At 40.8% G+C, this 12,251-nt stretch overlaps 1 protein-coding gene across 1 annotated transcript in view; it reads right to left on the reverse strand.

Moving 5' to 3' along the window:
• Window positions 1–12,251, reverse strand: part of LOC134203591 (mannosyl-oligosaccharide alpha-1,2-mannosidase IA-like) — a 50,384-nt gene that overhangs the window by 12,762 nt on the left and 25,371 nt on the right.

A 12,251-nucleotide genomic window follows, 5' to 3' on the forward strand; every position in this document is an offset into this window, starting at 1 on the left:
GATCCTTTTGAAAAGTTAAGCGAGCATTAGTGGTTGTATGACACTCGGACTACAATCTCGGCCTACAGTTATACAGCCCTCACGCCCTACTTAGTCACGCTTGGTCGACCGTCGAGCTAATCCTTATTGTATACCCAGGTTTTTTTTTCACGCGGTTGGAAGTCATTAATTTCTCGGTAAAACCGAACTTTTACAGCTTTTCTTTGATTTTTTGTGAATTTTTTCGTGGGGTTAACTCATTGTTTCATTGTTTATAACGTCAAAAAAAAGTCAAAATTTCAGCTCAATCGGACTTTGTTAAGTGTTTGACCAAAGTGGTCGAAGTTTGTTTTTTTCAAACACGGAAATTTCCAGGAAAATTTCGAAATTCAATTTTTATTTTTGATGCCAAATGTCATAGAAATGCATGAAACAGACGAGCTCGGTGGTCTTGTGACTTCCGCTTCTGCCTAACAAACAGGAGGTCGTGGTTTCAATTCCAGGCTCGTCCCTTTCCTACTTTGTTCATTCATTCATTCATTTATTTAGTTAACATCTACACAGATAACTCTGAATCAACAAGTTGACGCCACAATGCACGGTTCGAGGCCGCATCTCTCCATCCTCGGATACGCCCCACGCTCGCCAAGTCGTTTTGCACCTGGTCTGCCCATCTCGCTCGCTGCGCTCCACGCCGTCTCGTACCTGCCGGATCGGAAGCGAACACCATCTTTGCAGGCTTGCTGTCCAGCATTGTTGCAACATGTCCTGCCCATCGTACCCTTTCGGCTTTAGCTACCTTCTGGATACTGGGTTCGCCGTAGAGTTGGACGAGCTCATGGTTCATTCTTCGCCGCCACACACCGTCTTCTTGCACACCGCCAAAGATGGTCCTAAGCACCCGTCTCTCGAATACTCCGAGTGCTTGCAAGTCCTCCTCGAGCATTGTCCATGTTTCATGTCCGTAGAGGACAACCGGTCTTATAAGCGTCTTGTACATGACACATTTGGTGCGCAGTTTCTTCTGGAGCCCGTAGTAGGCCCGACTTCCACAGATGATGCCTTCGTATTTCACGACTAACGTTGTTGTCAGCCGTTAGCAAGGATCCGAGGTAGACGAATTCCTCGACCACCTCGAAGGTATCCCGTCTATCGTAACACTGCTTCCCAGGCGGGCCCTGTCGCGCTCGGTTCCGCCCACAAGCATGTACTTTGTCTTTGACGCATTCACCACCAGTCCAACTTTTGTTGCTTCACGTTTCAGGCGGGTGTACAGTTCTGCCACCTTTGCAAATGTTCGGCCGACAATGTCCATGTCATCCGCGAAGCAAATGAATTGACTGGATCTGTTGAAAATCGTACCCCGGCTGTTACACCCGGCTCTCCGCATGACACCTTCTAGCACAATGTTGAACAACAGGCACGAAAGTCCATCACCTTGTCTTAGTCCCCGGCGCGATTCGAACGAATTGGAGTGTTCGCCCGAAATCTTCACACAGTTTTGCACACCATCCACCGTTGCTTTGATCAGTCTGGTAAGCTTCCCAGGGAAGCTGTTCTCATCCATAATTTTCCATAGCTCTACGCGGTCTATACTGTCGTATGCCGCCTTGAAATCAACGAACAGATGGTGCGTTGAGACCTGGTATTCACGGCATTTTTGAAGGATTTGCCGTACAGTAAAGATCTGGTCCGTTGTCGAGCGGCCGTCAACGAAGCCGGCTTGATAACTTCCCACGAACTCTTTCACTAATGGTGACAGACGACGGAAGATGATCTGGGATATCACTTTGTAGGCGGCATTAAGGATGGTGATCGCTCGAAAGTTCTCACACTCCAGTTTGTCGCCTTTCTTGTAGATGGGGCATATAACCCCTTCCTTCCACTCCTCCGGTAGCTGTTCGGTTTCTCAGATTCTGACTATCAGTATGTGCAGGCAAGTGGGCAGCTTTTGCGGGCCCATCTTGATGAGCTCAGCTCCGATACCATCCTTACCAGCTGCTTTATTGGTCTTTAGCTGTTGAATGGCATCCTTAACTTCCCTCAAGGTGGGGGCTGGTTGGCTTCCATCGTCCGCTGAACTGACGTAGTCATCGTTATACTTTGTATTTCTATCATAATTCTTTCTGTCTTTTACGTTCTACTAACACGATTCCTACTGTAATACCCTTCCACACTAACAATTCCAAAACCTCCCGTGGCACATATGAGAGGTCATAGAGTTCTCTGCATCTTTCTTAAGTAGGTGTCCGACTAACCATACTTCCCCTTCCCCAGCATTCGCAAGGACGTAGCCAGGACAGATCTGCACTGTTGGAGAGTGCATTGCTTCTATCTAAGACAGTGGTCCCCAGCATGCTTACTATCAAGGGCCGCATAGCAATATTGAACTGCTGAAGCGGGCCGCAGTACATTTGCAACATTTGTTTTTCATTTCATGAATTTTGAAGCTCAATCAATATTATTTTTTATATACATCTATTTCACATTTGAATGAAATGAAGATTGATCGCAACAAAATCTTCTTCAAATAACATAATAAGTCTTGTAAGCACATTTTATTCTACGGGTTATTTTAGTTGATACTAACAGATACTTTTGTGGTAGCGGACTTGACACGAGAAAATTCTTTTCGAAACATTTTTTCAGCATAGTTTGCAGAACATATATTAAGCAATTTTTCCAAATTATCATAATGTCGTCCGATTCTAAGAATTTGAATTTTTTGTTGAAGGATTATTATTCACTACAAAACAGTAACGATTCCTGTTTATGGATCGACTGTACGTTTTAAGTATATTTATTAAACGGCTGCTCTGTCTTACAATTTTTACAACGAGTTTATTATTTACCCGACGTTTGTACAAGGAGATTGTATCTTAAAAAACAAAAAATATTTTCCCCTTAAAAAAGACACAATACCGTGTTGAAACTTCGGGTAAATAATAAACTCGTTGTAAAAATTGTAAAACTGAGTAGCCTTTCAATAATTATAAGTAACGATTCCTTAACCTCATTGTATCGGCTCAAAGACTTTTAATATGCAAAATGCACGGAATAAAGAGATTTTGATTAGCTTTGATTTGCCTCTGATAATTTTATTTCCTATTTGGGCAGTTAAAATATTGAAATCTTCCAATTCTGTGTCATTGAATAGATAAATTCGAGATTCCACTGATCGTCACTTGTCGTGTCAAAAAATGTCAAACAAGTTGCGGAGCCAGGTGAACTTATTGCCAGCATCTTTGAATAGAAATTGAATAAATCTGAATTCCACACTATTTATCGTGTTTCCAGATTTCCAGTCAATTGAAGTTTACTGAAACCTTTTATGCATCATGGACAAAATCTTGACTTTGTTAAAAAAAAGTTAGGTAGCGTACACACTTAATTTAAATTGACGGGCTCGGTAAACGAGTTACCGATTTCTCAACAGCTGAGCTCTCGGTAGTCCACTCAGTAAAAAGTTCAACATTTTACCGAGTCCTCAGTTTGCATTCTCGATGATGAAATGTCAAATCATACTGAGCACTCGGTAAAAATTTACTGGAAAATTTGTAAAAAGAATACAGATCTCGGTTACGAATATTACCGAGAACAAGGTTATTTAGTATTAGTTTTCTTCGTTGATAAAAAAAATAAAAGAAAACCGTTTTCGATCGAAATGTTTATTTATTTTCGGCAATGGTTATTTTCGCAGCGTTTTTTTTTATCAAAACTGACCGAACCGGTTCAAAAGAATTGCAGGATTTGAGAGTTAACGCATATAGTTCATGCCAAATTCTGCCGTTACCGTCACCGTTCCGTCCCATTGCGTTCGGTGCTGGATCCGGCGAGTATACAAAGGAGTGCATCAAGTATGTGAGTCGATCAAAAGATCAGAACTTCCGTTGACGACTGATGAAGCGCCACTTTGGACCAAGCGACATACTTCTTCGGTTCTTGGTACGCAGACGGACGCTCAACAGATGCAGCAAAACTTCTGAAAATTCAAGAAGGTTAACATTATATGTTTTGTTGACTACAAATTGGATCGCTTCAACTTACCGAAATATCCTCTAGAAAATATTTTGTTTTTTTTGTGGTCTTATTAAATCACGTAAAAAACTAAGCGTTAAAACCCGAAAAGGCTTGCGAAAAGGTTTCACACACAATATGGCGGCACATAGAGTGTCATATGAGTCCTGAACTGACTTCGGTAAACGTATTACTGTAAACTCAGCAAACCGTATTCTTTTTGCTGATTGCTCGGTATTTTTGTCTGTCAACTGCAAACAGAGTTTGATGAACTGAGCATCCCGGTTATTTATTTAACCGATGTTCTGTAAACTGCGGTACATTGCTGAGATGTCGGTATAGTTCATTACAAAAATCAGTAAATTCTTCAAAATTAACTGACCTCTCGGTTAAAATTAATGTTTACCGGGTAAAATCAGTAAAAAGTTTTACCGAGGTGAAATTATCGATTTAGGTGTGTAACGCACATTTAAAAAGAGATTCGATCTTGGGTTTCACCGATTTCGATCAGTAATCTTGTAAATTACCGATTTTCGGTAATTTTTAATCTACTTACCGAAAACTGTAAACAAAATTACAGAATTTCGTCGATTTTCAGCGAATTTACCGAAAACCGTGAAATATTTTACCGAAAAAATTGTAAGGATGTTGAATTACCGAGATCGGTCAATTATTTTGCTGAAATTTCGGTAAACTGAAACGCAGTGCCCCGGCAATAGACGGCATCGGTCACGCCATATTGTTTTTTAGTTGGTGACGCGTGGAGAAAAATGAAAATTAAAAATTTAAGAGTTAAAACTTTGTTTCAAGGAATATACAGAAATAAATACAATTTCTTGGAGATTTGTGTAAGTAATGATGATTTTTTTGATAAAGTGCTCAGCTGAGAATGCTGTTATTGTTTGTTTTTTTTTTCGCGTAGATTCCGACCATCAGACGACGTATCTACTTTGTAGCCAACGTGCCTCCGAAGGTGGAAATACATGGAATTATGATTTTCTGGTGCATCCTTCACCTGATGGGTTTCTACTAGTGCTCGACTAGTCTACTAGTACTGCTGATAAAAAAATATTCCCATCAGATATATCAAATTTTACCAAGGGGAACGACACAAGTTTCCCATGCCAAAATAGACGGCAAATTTTGGTAAAGGGACGACGAAACCCACACAGGATATGCCGCCATTTTACCGGGAAAAGCAAAGATTTTTCTACTTGAAATAATTGTGTCGTTCTCCATGGATGTTAAGTATAAAGTGTAGGTTAATGAAAATAAAAATATGAATAAGCAATCAAATCTTCTTCTCTTCTTCTTCTTGGCATTACATCCCCACACTGGGACAGAGCCGCCTCGCAGCTTAGTGTTCATTGAGCACTTCCACAGTTATTAACTACGAAATTTCTAAGCCAGGTTACCATTTTTGCATTCGTATATCATGAGGCTAGCACGATGATACTTTTATGCCCAGGGAAGTCGAGACAATTTCCAATCCGAAAATTGCCTGGACCGGCACCGGGAATCGAACCCAGCCACCCTCAGCATGGTCTTGCTTTGTAGTCGCGCGTCTTACCGCACGGCTAAGGAGGGCCCCACAGCAATCAAATATGTAGTTGCATTTATCAACTGAAAAGAAACCCACATATCACAAAACAAATGATTTAAAATTACAATAGTTTCGGTGAATATTATCATCTAAATTACAGTTTTTCGGCTATCTGAAGTACAGAGCCAGGGATATTTTTCGGGAAAAATTACCGATCTCTCAGTAAAATTGACAGCTAGCTCCTCTCTTGCAATTTACAAATTTTTCGGTAGTATTCCCATTTACCGAAGTCATTACCGACAGTTCAGCTGTTGAGAATTCGGTAAACGAATTACCGAAGTCAGTAATTTTTGCTAAGTGTGAGTACAGTAAAGCAAAGTTTTCTGAGTTTCAAAAAAACCAATTTAAATTTTACCAAATCCTAACTTCTATTGAAAGATTTCTCATTTCAGAGCAGTATATGACAACATTATTTTGACCTCAAGTCCATCCTTTAGTTCGTTTGAATCTGTGGAAAAAAGGACGAATTTTCTGTTTTCATAAATACCGTCACACTTGCTTGTTGTTGTTCTTCGTAACATCTATGAAGTGATGAATTAAATTAATCATGATGGTGCTTAAACATCATAATGATTTGAACTCGACAGATTCCTTGAATATAACAAACAACTGGGCATGCTGAAAAACATTTCGTGAGATCTAATGCGTATTAACAACGGGCCACATGTAGTGTATATTCTGAAATCCTTTGGGGATCACTGATCTAAGAGATAATGATTAGTCCCAAATCAATATCTGTGGTAACGGGGATGAAACTGATGCTACTCTCATACAATAGTCCAGCGAATTTGTGCGAATTGCTCAATGCTAATGCTAATGCTAAACGTCTTAGAATGCATGAAACCCTGAGATCTGGTGTTATCTAAAAAAGAAAGGAATACTTTTTGGGACTTCAAAAGTTTTTTTTAATTGATTTTTTATGCCAAATGTTTTAGAAATGCATGCAAAGTCGATATGACATGTTCAGTGGCGTTTCCCTAACCTCAATCTACCTGTGCACTGGACTTAAATTAAGAGATTCTCGTGCGAAAATGTATGGAATAACTAGATTTTGATTAGATTAAACGACTCTGATCATTTTATTTCCCATTTGGGCTGTAGAAATATCAAAATTTCAATTTTTTGTATCAGTGCACAGGTAGAAAGTGAGGTTACGCGACGCCACTGGACATGTTATCTCCTAAACAAATGTTTGCCTTTCACGTACACCAAGGTGTAACGAAAAGGCTATATATTCACTTCCAAGACGATTTTTTGATAGAAGGTCTGCATACTCATAGTGTTATATACCATTCGACTCAGCTCGACGAAGTGAGATGATGTCTGTCTGTGTGTATGTGTGTGCGTGTGTTTATCTTTCTGCGCAAAATAAAACTTATTCATCTCTTAGGTACTTATCTTTATCTGATTTGTTTGCAATAATTGGGGAATCCTGTCGCATTGTTTCCTATTGAAAATTGGCCAGATCGGACTATGGGATCAAAAGTTATGGCCAAAATACGATTTATATACAAAAAAAAACACGCTAAGAAATTCTCACTCAATTTTGTTTAGTATATCTGATGTACGAGAAAGGCACAAACACCACTAGGTGGATCAATCAGGGTTTTTCAAAGACATTTGACATAAAAAAAATCGATTTCGAAAAAAAAAAATCCAAATTATTTCAAAATCTTTTTTTTTAGATCTCATTCCACGTTGAGCATCCGTGCGAGACAGTGCATCGTCCGCGTACGGTCGATTCTTCTTCCGTTTTTTTTTACCGAAACTGAAGTACTAGAGTGAAAGTGTGTGCTTGAAGCAATCATTTGAAAAGTTTTCGTCGTTTTTCGCAAAAACAGACTTTTTTTAGGGCAAAACTCATCGGTGCCCATCGCCACGCAGGCGAAGTCGCCATCGCGCTCAAAGCCGACAGTCCCACCATCGTCATCACTGATCGTGCGCCTCCACCAACACAGGAGCTGTTGTCCCGACACCTGCAGCTGTAGCCTCGATCGCGGTGTGTGCTGCTACAAGTCCCAGCCGGTGACATAGTAGTGTGAAGGCTAAGCTAAGTATATTTTTGATCTCTCTCTCTCTCTCGTTGTAACCCCTTTCTTCCCCTCTTTTGATAATTTGAACCACGTCTGTTTTTGATAGTCCGTTTTCCCTGTGTGTTTGTTAATAGTTTTGTTTTATTTTTTCCCCTGTGTTAAGTTTTCAATTGTGTGTGCCTCGCTGCTGCGAGACATTTAAAGTCTGCAATGCGCGAAGGCGATAATGGCGGGGGTACATCGTGTTCCTCGTCAAATAATGCCTTGTTGGCTTCTGATGCTCCACACCAAAATAAAAAAGGCACTAGCAACACCAATCTTTCCCACACAACTCCCCGCCTCAAAGCCCCCGACTCTAGTGGGTCATATGTTGTTTTCTTCCGACCCGAAGTCAGATCAGCAAAGATCTGGAAAAGCGATTCTCGTTTGTCACGACCATTGACCTAGTTGGGTCCAGTAATCTTCGCGTCACGGTCAGTGATCGCAAACAGGCCAACGAGATTGCCACCTGTGAGATTTTCACTCTCGAATATAAGGTCTTTTTATCGTCAGCAGTTTGTGAGATCGCGGGGGTGGTGACGGAGGGAAGTATGACATGCGACGATTTGAAACAAGGTTTCGGTCGTTGCAAGAACGCTTCTTTGCCTCCTGTTGCGATACTGGATTGCAAGCAAATGTATTCGGTGTCGCAGGAGAGAGAGAAGCGGATTTATTCGCCGTCTGATTCTTTCTGCGTCACCTTCTCCGGGTCCGCACTGCCTGACTAAGTAGTGATTGGCAAACTTCGTCTACCTGTTCGGCTGTATGTACCGAAGGTGATGAATTGTGTTAATTGCATGCAGCTGGGCCACACCGCTCTGTACTGCTGCAATAAACCTCGCTGTGCATCGTGCGGAGAGAAGCATGTGGATGGCGCGTGCAATACGCCACCGAAACGTGTCGATTGTAACGAAGGCCCTCCACATGCTCTTGAAGCTTGCCCGACGTACATACAGCGCCGAATCCACCAGAAGCGTTATCTTCAGCAGCGTTCTCGATGTAGCTACGCCGAAATGCTGAGGAAGGCCACGTCACTAGTTTTTTCTGACACCATCTACTCGTCTCTTCCTTTGGACGATCAAGGTAGCTCTGACTCCGAAGTTGGAAATGGGGCCTTTGTTTTCAAAGACTCAACGAGGAAACGAGCCAGCGTCCCTCGAAAAAGCCTAGAAAACAGCCTCAAAGTGAGCCCCATTCCAACATGGCGAGATCAAACACAGGTGGAACTAAAACACGTTCTACTTTTGTGGTTCCACATCAGGGTGAAGGAGAGTTCCGGGGGCATCTGAAATCCCAGATCAGGGCTGGTAGCGATCAATGCTGCTCAAAATAGTGACTTTAGTGACCAACACTGGTGAAAAAAGGGACCAAATAGTGACTTTCATCTGCAGAAAAAGTGACCAAATAGTGACTTTTATTTTCATTTTCAGTGACAGAAATTGACTTTTATTTAAGGTTAATAAAGCTGAAACAAATAATTTTCAAAAATTATGTCTCCCTCTCTTTTGGGCGAAAATTTCAATTTGAATGGGCAATAAATTCAAAAAAAAAATTATTTGCCAAAACATTATTCAACAAATCCGATGAAAAGGAAATTGACAAATGAAATTTGATAAGTTTGTTTTATTTGATTATTTTAAATATTTTTTTTAAATTTTGCACCCCCTTCACCTCTGGAAAAGCACAACTTTGAGGCAAGGCATGCAGAATAATGTGCAATAATGTTTATTATGGATTCGAACTTATTCGGAAAATCTTCGCTTGTGTTCAAAAATAGCACTTTTTTAGACATAAATCTATTCGACTCACATATATTATGAATCTGAAACCCAAGAATTATTTCAAAACCTAAAGAATTTTCTCAGGACTTTAAAAAGCCTAAACAAGAAGTCGAGTCAAGTACGAGACACTGAAGACGGCCTTACTTTTGAGGTCGAAATACGTATCTGTCAAGATACAATTAAGTGGTGGAATTCAATGGGATTGTATAAACTCGTCTTATGACAGGGGCTAAACAAGAAGTTCGAACCAGCAACCAATAAATTACCGATTTTCCTTGATGGAATATCCAAAGTTTATGCAGTTTCAAATGTTTAAATCAGAATATATTTTGAAAAATTCTTCAATATTTATCTGAGCAGATGTCGAGAAACGATCCATTTTGCTCCTTACGGAAACATTAATCTTTATATGGGGATCCCTTACACATTAAGGTTTTACTTCTGCACCTCGGCAAAAAATCCGCGCAGCCGTGTATCTCAGAAAAAATATTAACGCATTTGCCCAAAAGTACACGCGGTGCTCCCCTCAGGAAACGACGCGCCGCGCTTTTCTCTACCCGTATACTCGATTCTTATGGGGAGATAACGTTGCGGCGTTTCCCAAGGTGCGGTTGTTCCTTTCCAATGTGAAACGCCGCGTGGAATCTTGTGCAAATGCGCTTTTGGAAACATTACAACAGCCGCGCGGTGTATCGTATTGACAGCACCCTACAATATGTGATTTTCAGCAACTTTGACAGAAATCTCAGTAAATATATTAGAGCAAGCCTTCGCTCACTAATGTTTTCTCCGAAACAACAGAAAATATGCATTTGAAATTAAAAAGATCAATCTGAATATTCAACAGTTTAAAATCTCTTTTAAAAACTGTTAAGCTCTAAACTTTATCAATTAATAAAGTGTAGAGTTTAACAGTTTTTGAAAGAGGTTTTTAGAACTCATCCGAGTCAGCTATTGGCTTTGTGTATATATTGAGACCCTCAATCCTCTGTGCCCATCCTGCCTTTCATTACTATATACCCAATCATAAACTGCAACACAAAACCTCTTCAATTAATCGCTGTTGAAAATCTAATGACAACACCGAGATTCACAGCGAATCTGGAGTTACGAAGTTCCGAACAGCGTTCGGGTCAAAAAGTACTAAGTGGTCATTTTTTTTTTAATTCGTCATTTCAAGTCCGTCTTGAATAAAGCATCTTTCGACGGATAAAGTTTCAATTTTTTCAACATTTTTTCTCATTTTACGACGATGCTCACGGAACATAGCCAAAAGCTTCAAAATAGTTAAAAATAGTGACTTTTTCCGAGAAAAAGTGACTTTAGTGACTTAAGGTCGAAAAAAGAGACTTTTTAGTGACCGACCCGAAAAAAGTGACCAAGTCACTAAAAAGTGACCCGCTACCAGGCCTGCCAGATGCCCCATTTTTCGATGTCTCTGGCACAGAGAGAGAGAGAATTGAGAGCGAGTACTACCTCCGAGCGCTCCAATGTTCACACTTTCTGGTATGGTGAAGCTCATCCTCAACTTCATCGAAACTGCCGACCTCGTGCAGGCCATGGCCGAAACTGTTCTTCCTATTCTGACTCCTCTCCTGAAGCAGCTAGCTTCAAAAATGCCCCACCTCGAGTCATTCGTATCCTTCGGCTTCGATGACTAATTACGTTGATAAGGCTCATATGATTTCGATTCTAGAGTGGAACTGTTGAAGTATTCTTCCAAAATTAGATATTTTTAAATTTTTAGTTAACAAATTACAATGCGATGTTTTTGCTTTATGTGAAACATGGCTATAACACCAGATGTAAACCTTCATTTTCCCGATTTTAACATCATTCGCCGCGATCGGGTAAATCCATATGGAGGGGTGCTTTTATGGATAAAAAAACAGCACTCCTTCTATAAGGTCGATTTTTTTTCCGATGTCAGACACCGAAGCTGTCGCATGTCAGATGACTATTCGAGGAAAAGACCTAAGTATCGCCTCGATATAGGAGAAGTTACACGAGTGGCTCCTCCAGCAAGAGATAGCCGTCTAGATCTTTCCATTTGTTCGACCACATTATCGTTGGCCTGTACTTGGAAGGTAGTCCAAGATCCCCATGGTAGTGATCATTTGCCGATCGAAGTTTTAATTTCCAATTTTATCGACCTCTCATATGACCTCATAAAGCACATCGATTGGGGGAAATATGGGGAGACCATCATTGGCATACAGTCGATAGAAACACTTCCATCGCGGGAAGAGACTTTTCCGAAGAGTAGGTACTCGAGACAAAAAAAAACTTGAAAAGCATTCACAGTGGGGATTTAATTATTTGGCTAAATTTAGCCAAAAAAATTAACTGTCCTAATAGCACAAATCCAAAAAAAGAGAAAACTGGCCTGGTTGATTTTAATAACTAAAAAGTAAATATTGTCAATATAATGACTGTACTACTAAACTTGATATTCCTGAACTGCAATGAATTACCTACACCAATGCCAGATCCTATGAAAATTGGGAGGCGCTTTGGACATGTTTCCAGGCCCTTACAAAAGCTTATGTGCCACAACAAACATGTTTCTTCGTCGCGTTGGCGCTATTTTCTCCCGGACCCGTCATGGGAGACTCGGTGGCCGATTCGGGCGCTGGAAAAGTGCCTAAGCTCACTGCTCTTTGGAGGTGCGGGTAACCCCTCCAAGCAGCTCTTGCAGAGCAACGTGTTCTCGCCGTTGCCGCTCGATGACGCCGGCAATCCGCCGAAAAAGAGGAAGAAGCAGCAATCGCAGCTGCCGCAGGTGCAACCGGAGCGGAA

The sequence above is a fragment of the Armigeres subalbatus genome, unplaced genomic scaffold, assembly GCF_024139115.2.
Source record: "Armigeres subalbatus isolate Guangzhou_Male unplaced genomic scaffold, GZ_Asu_2 Contig1981, whole genome shotgun sequence".
In the NCBI taxonomy this organism is placed as follows: Eukaryota; Metazoa; Arthropoda; class Insecta; order Diptera; family Culicidae; genus Armigeres; species Armigeres subalbatus.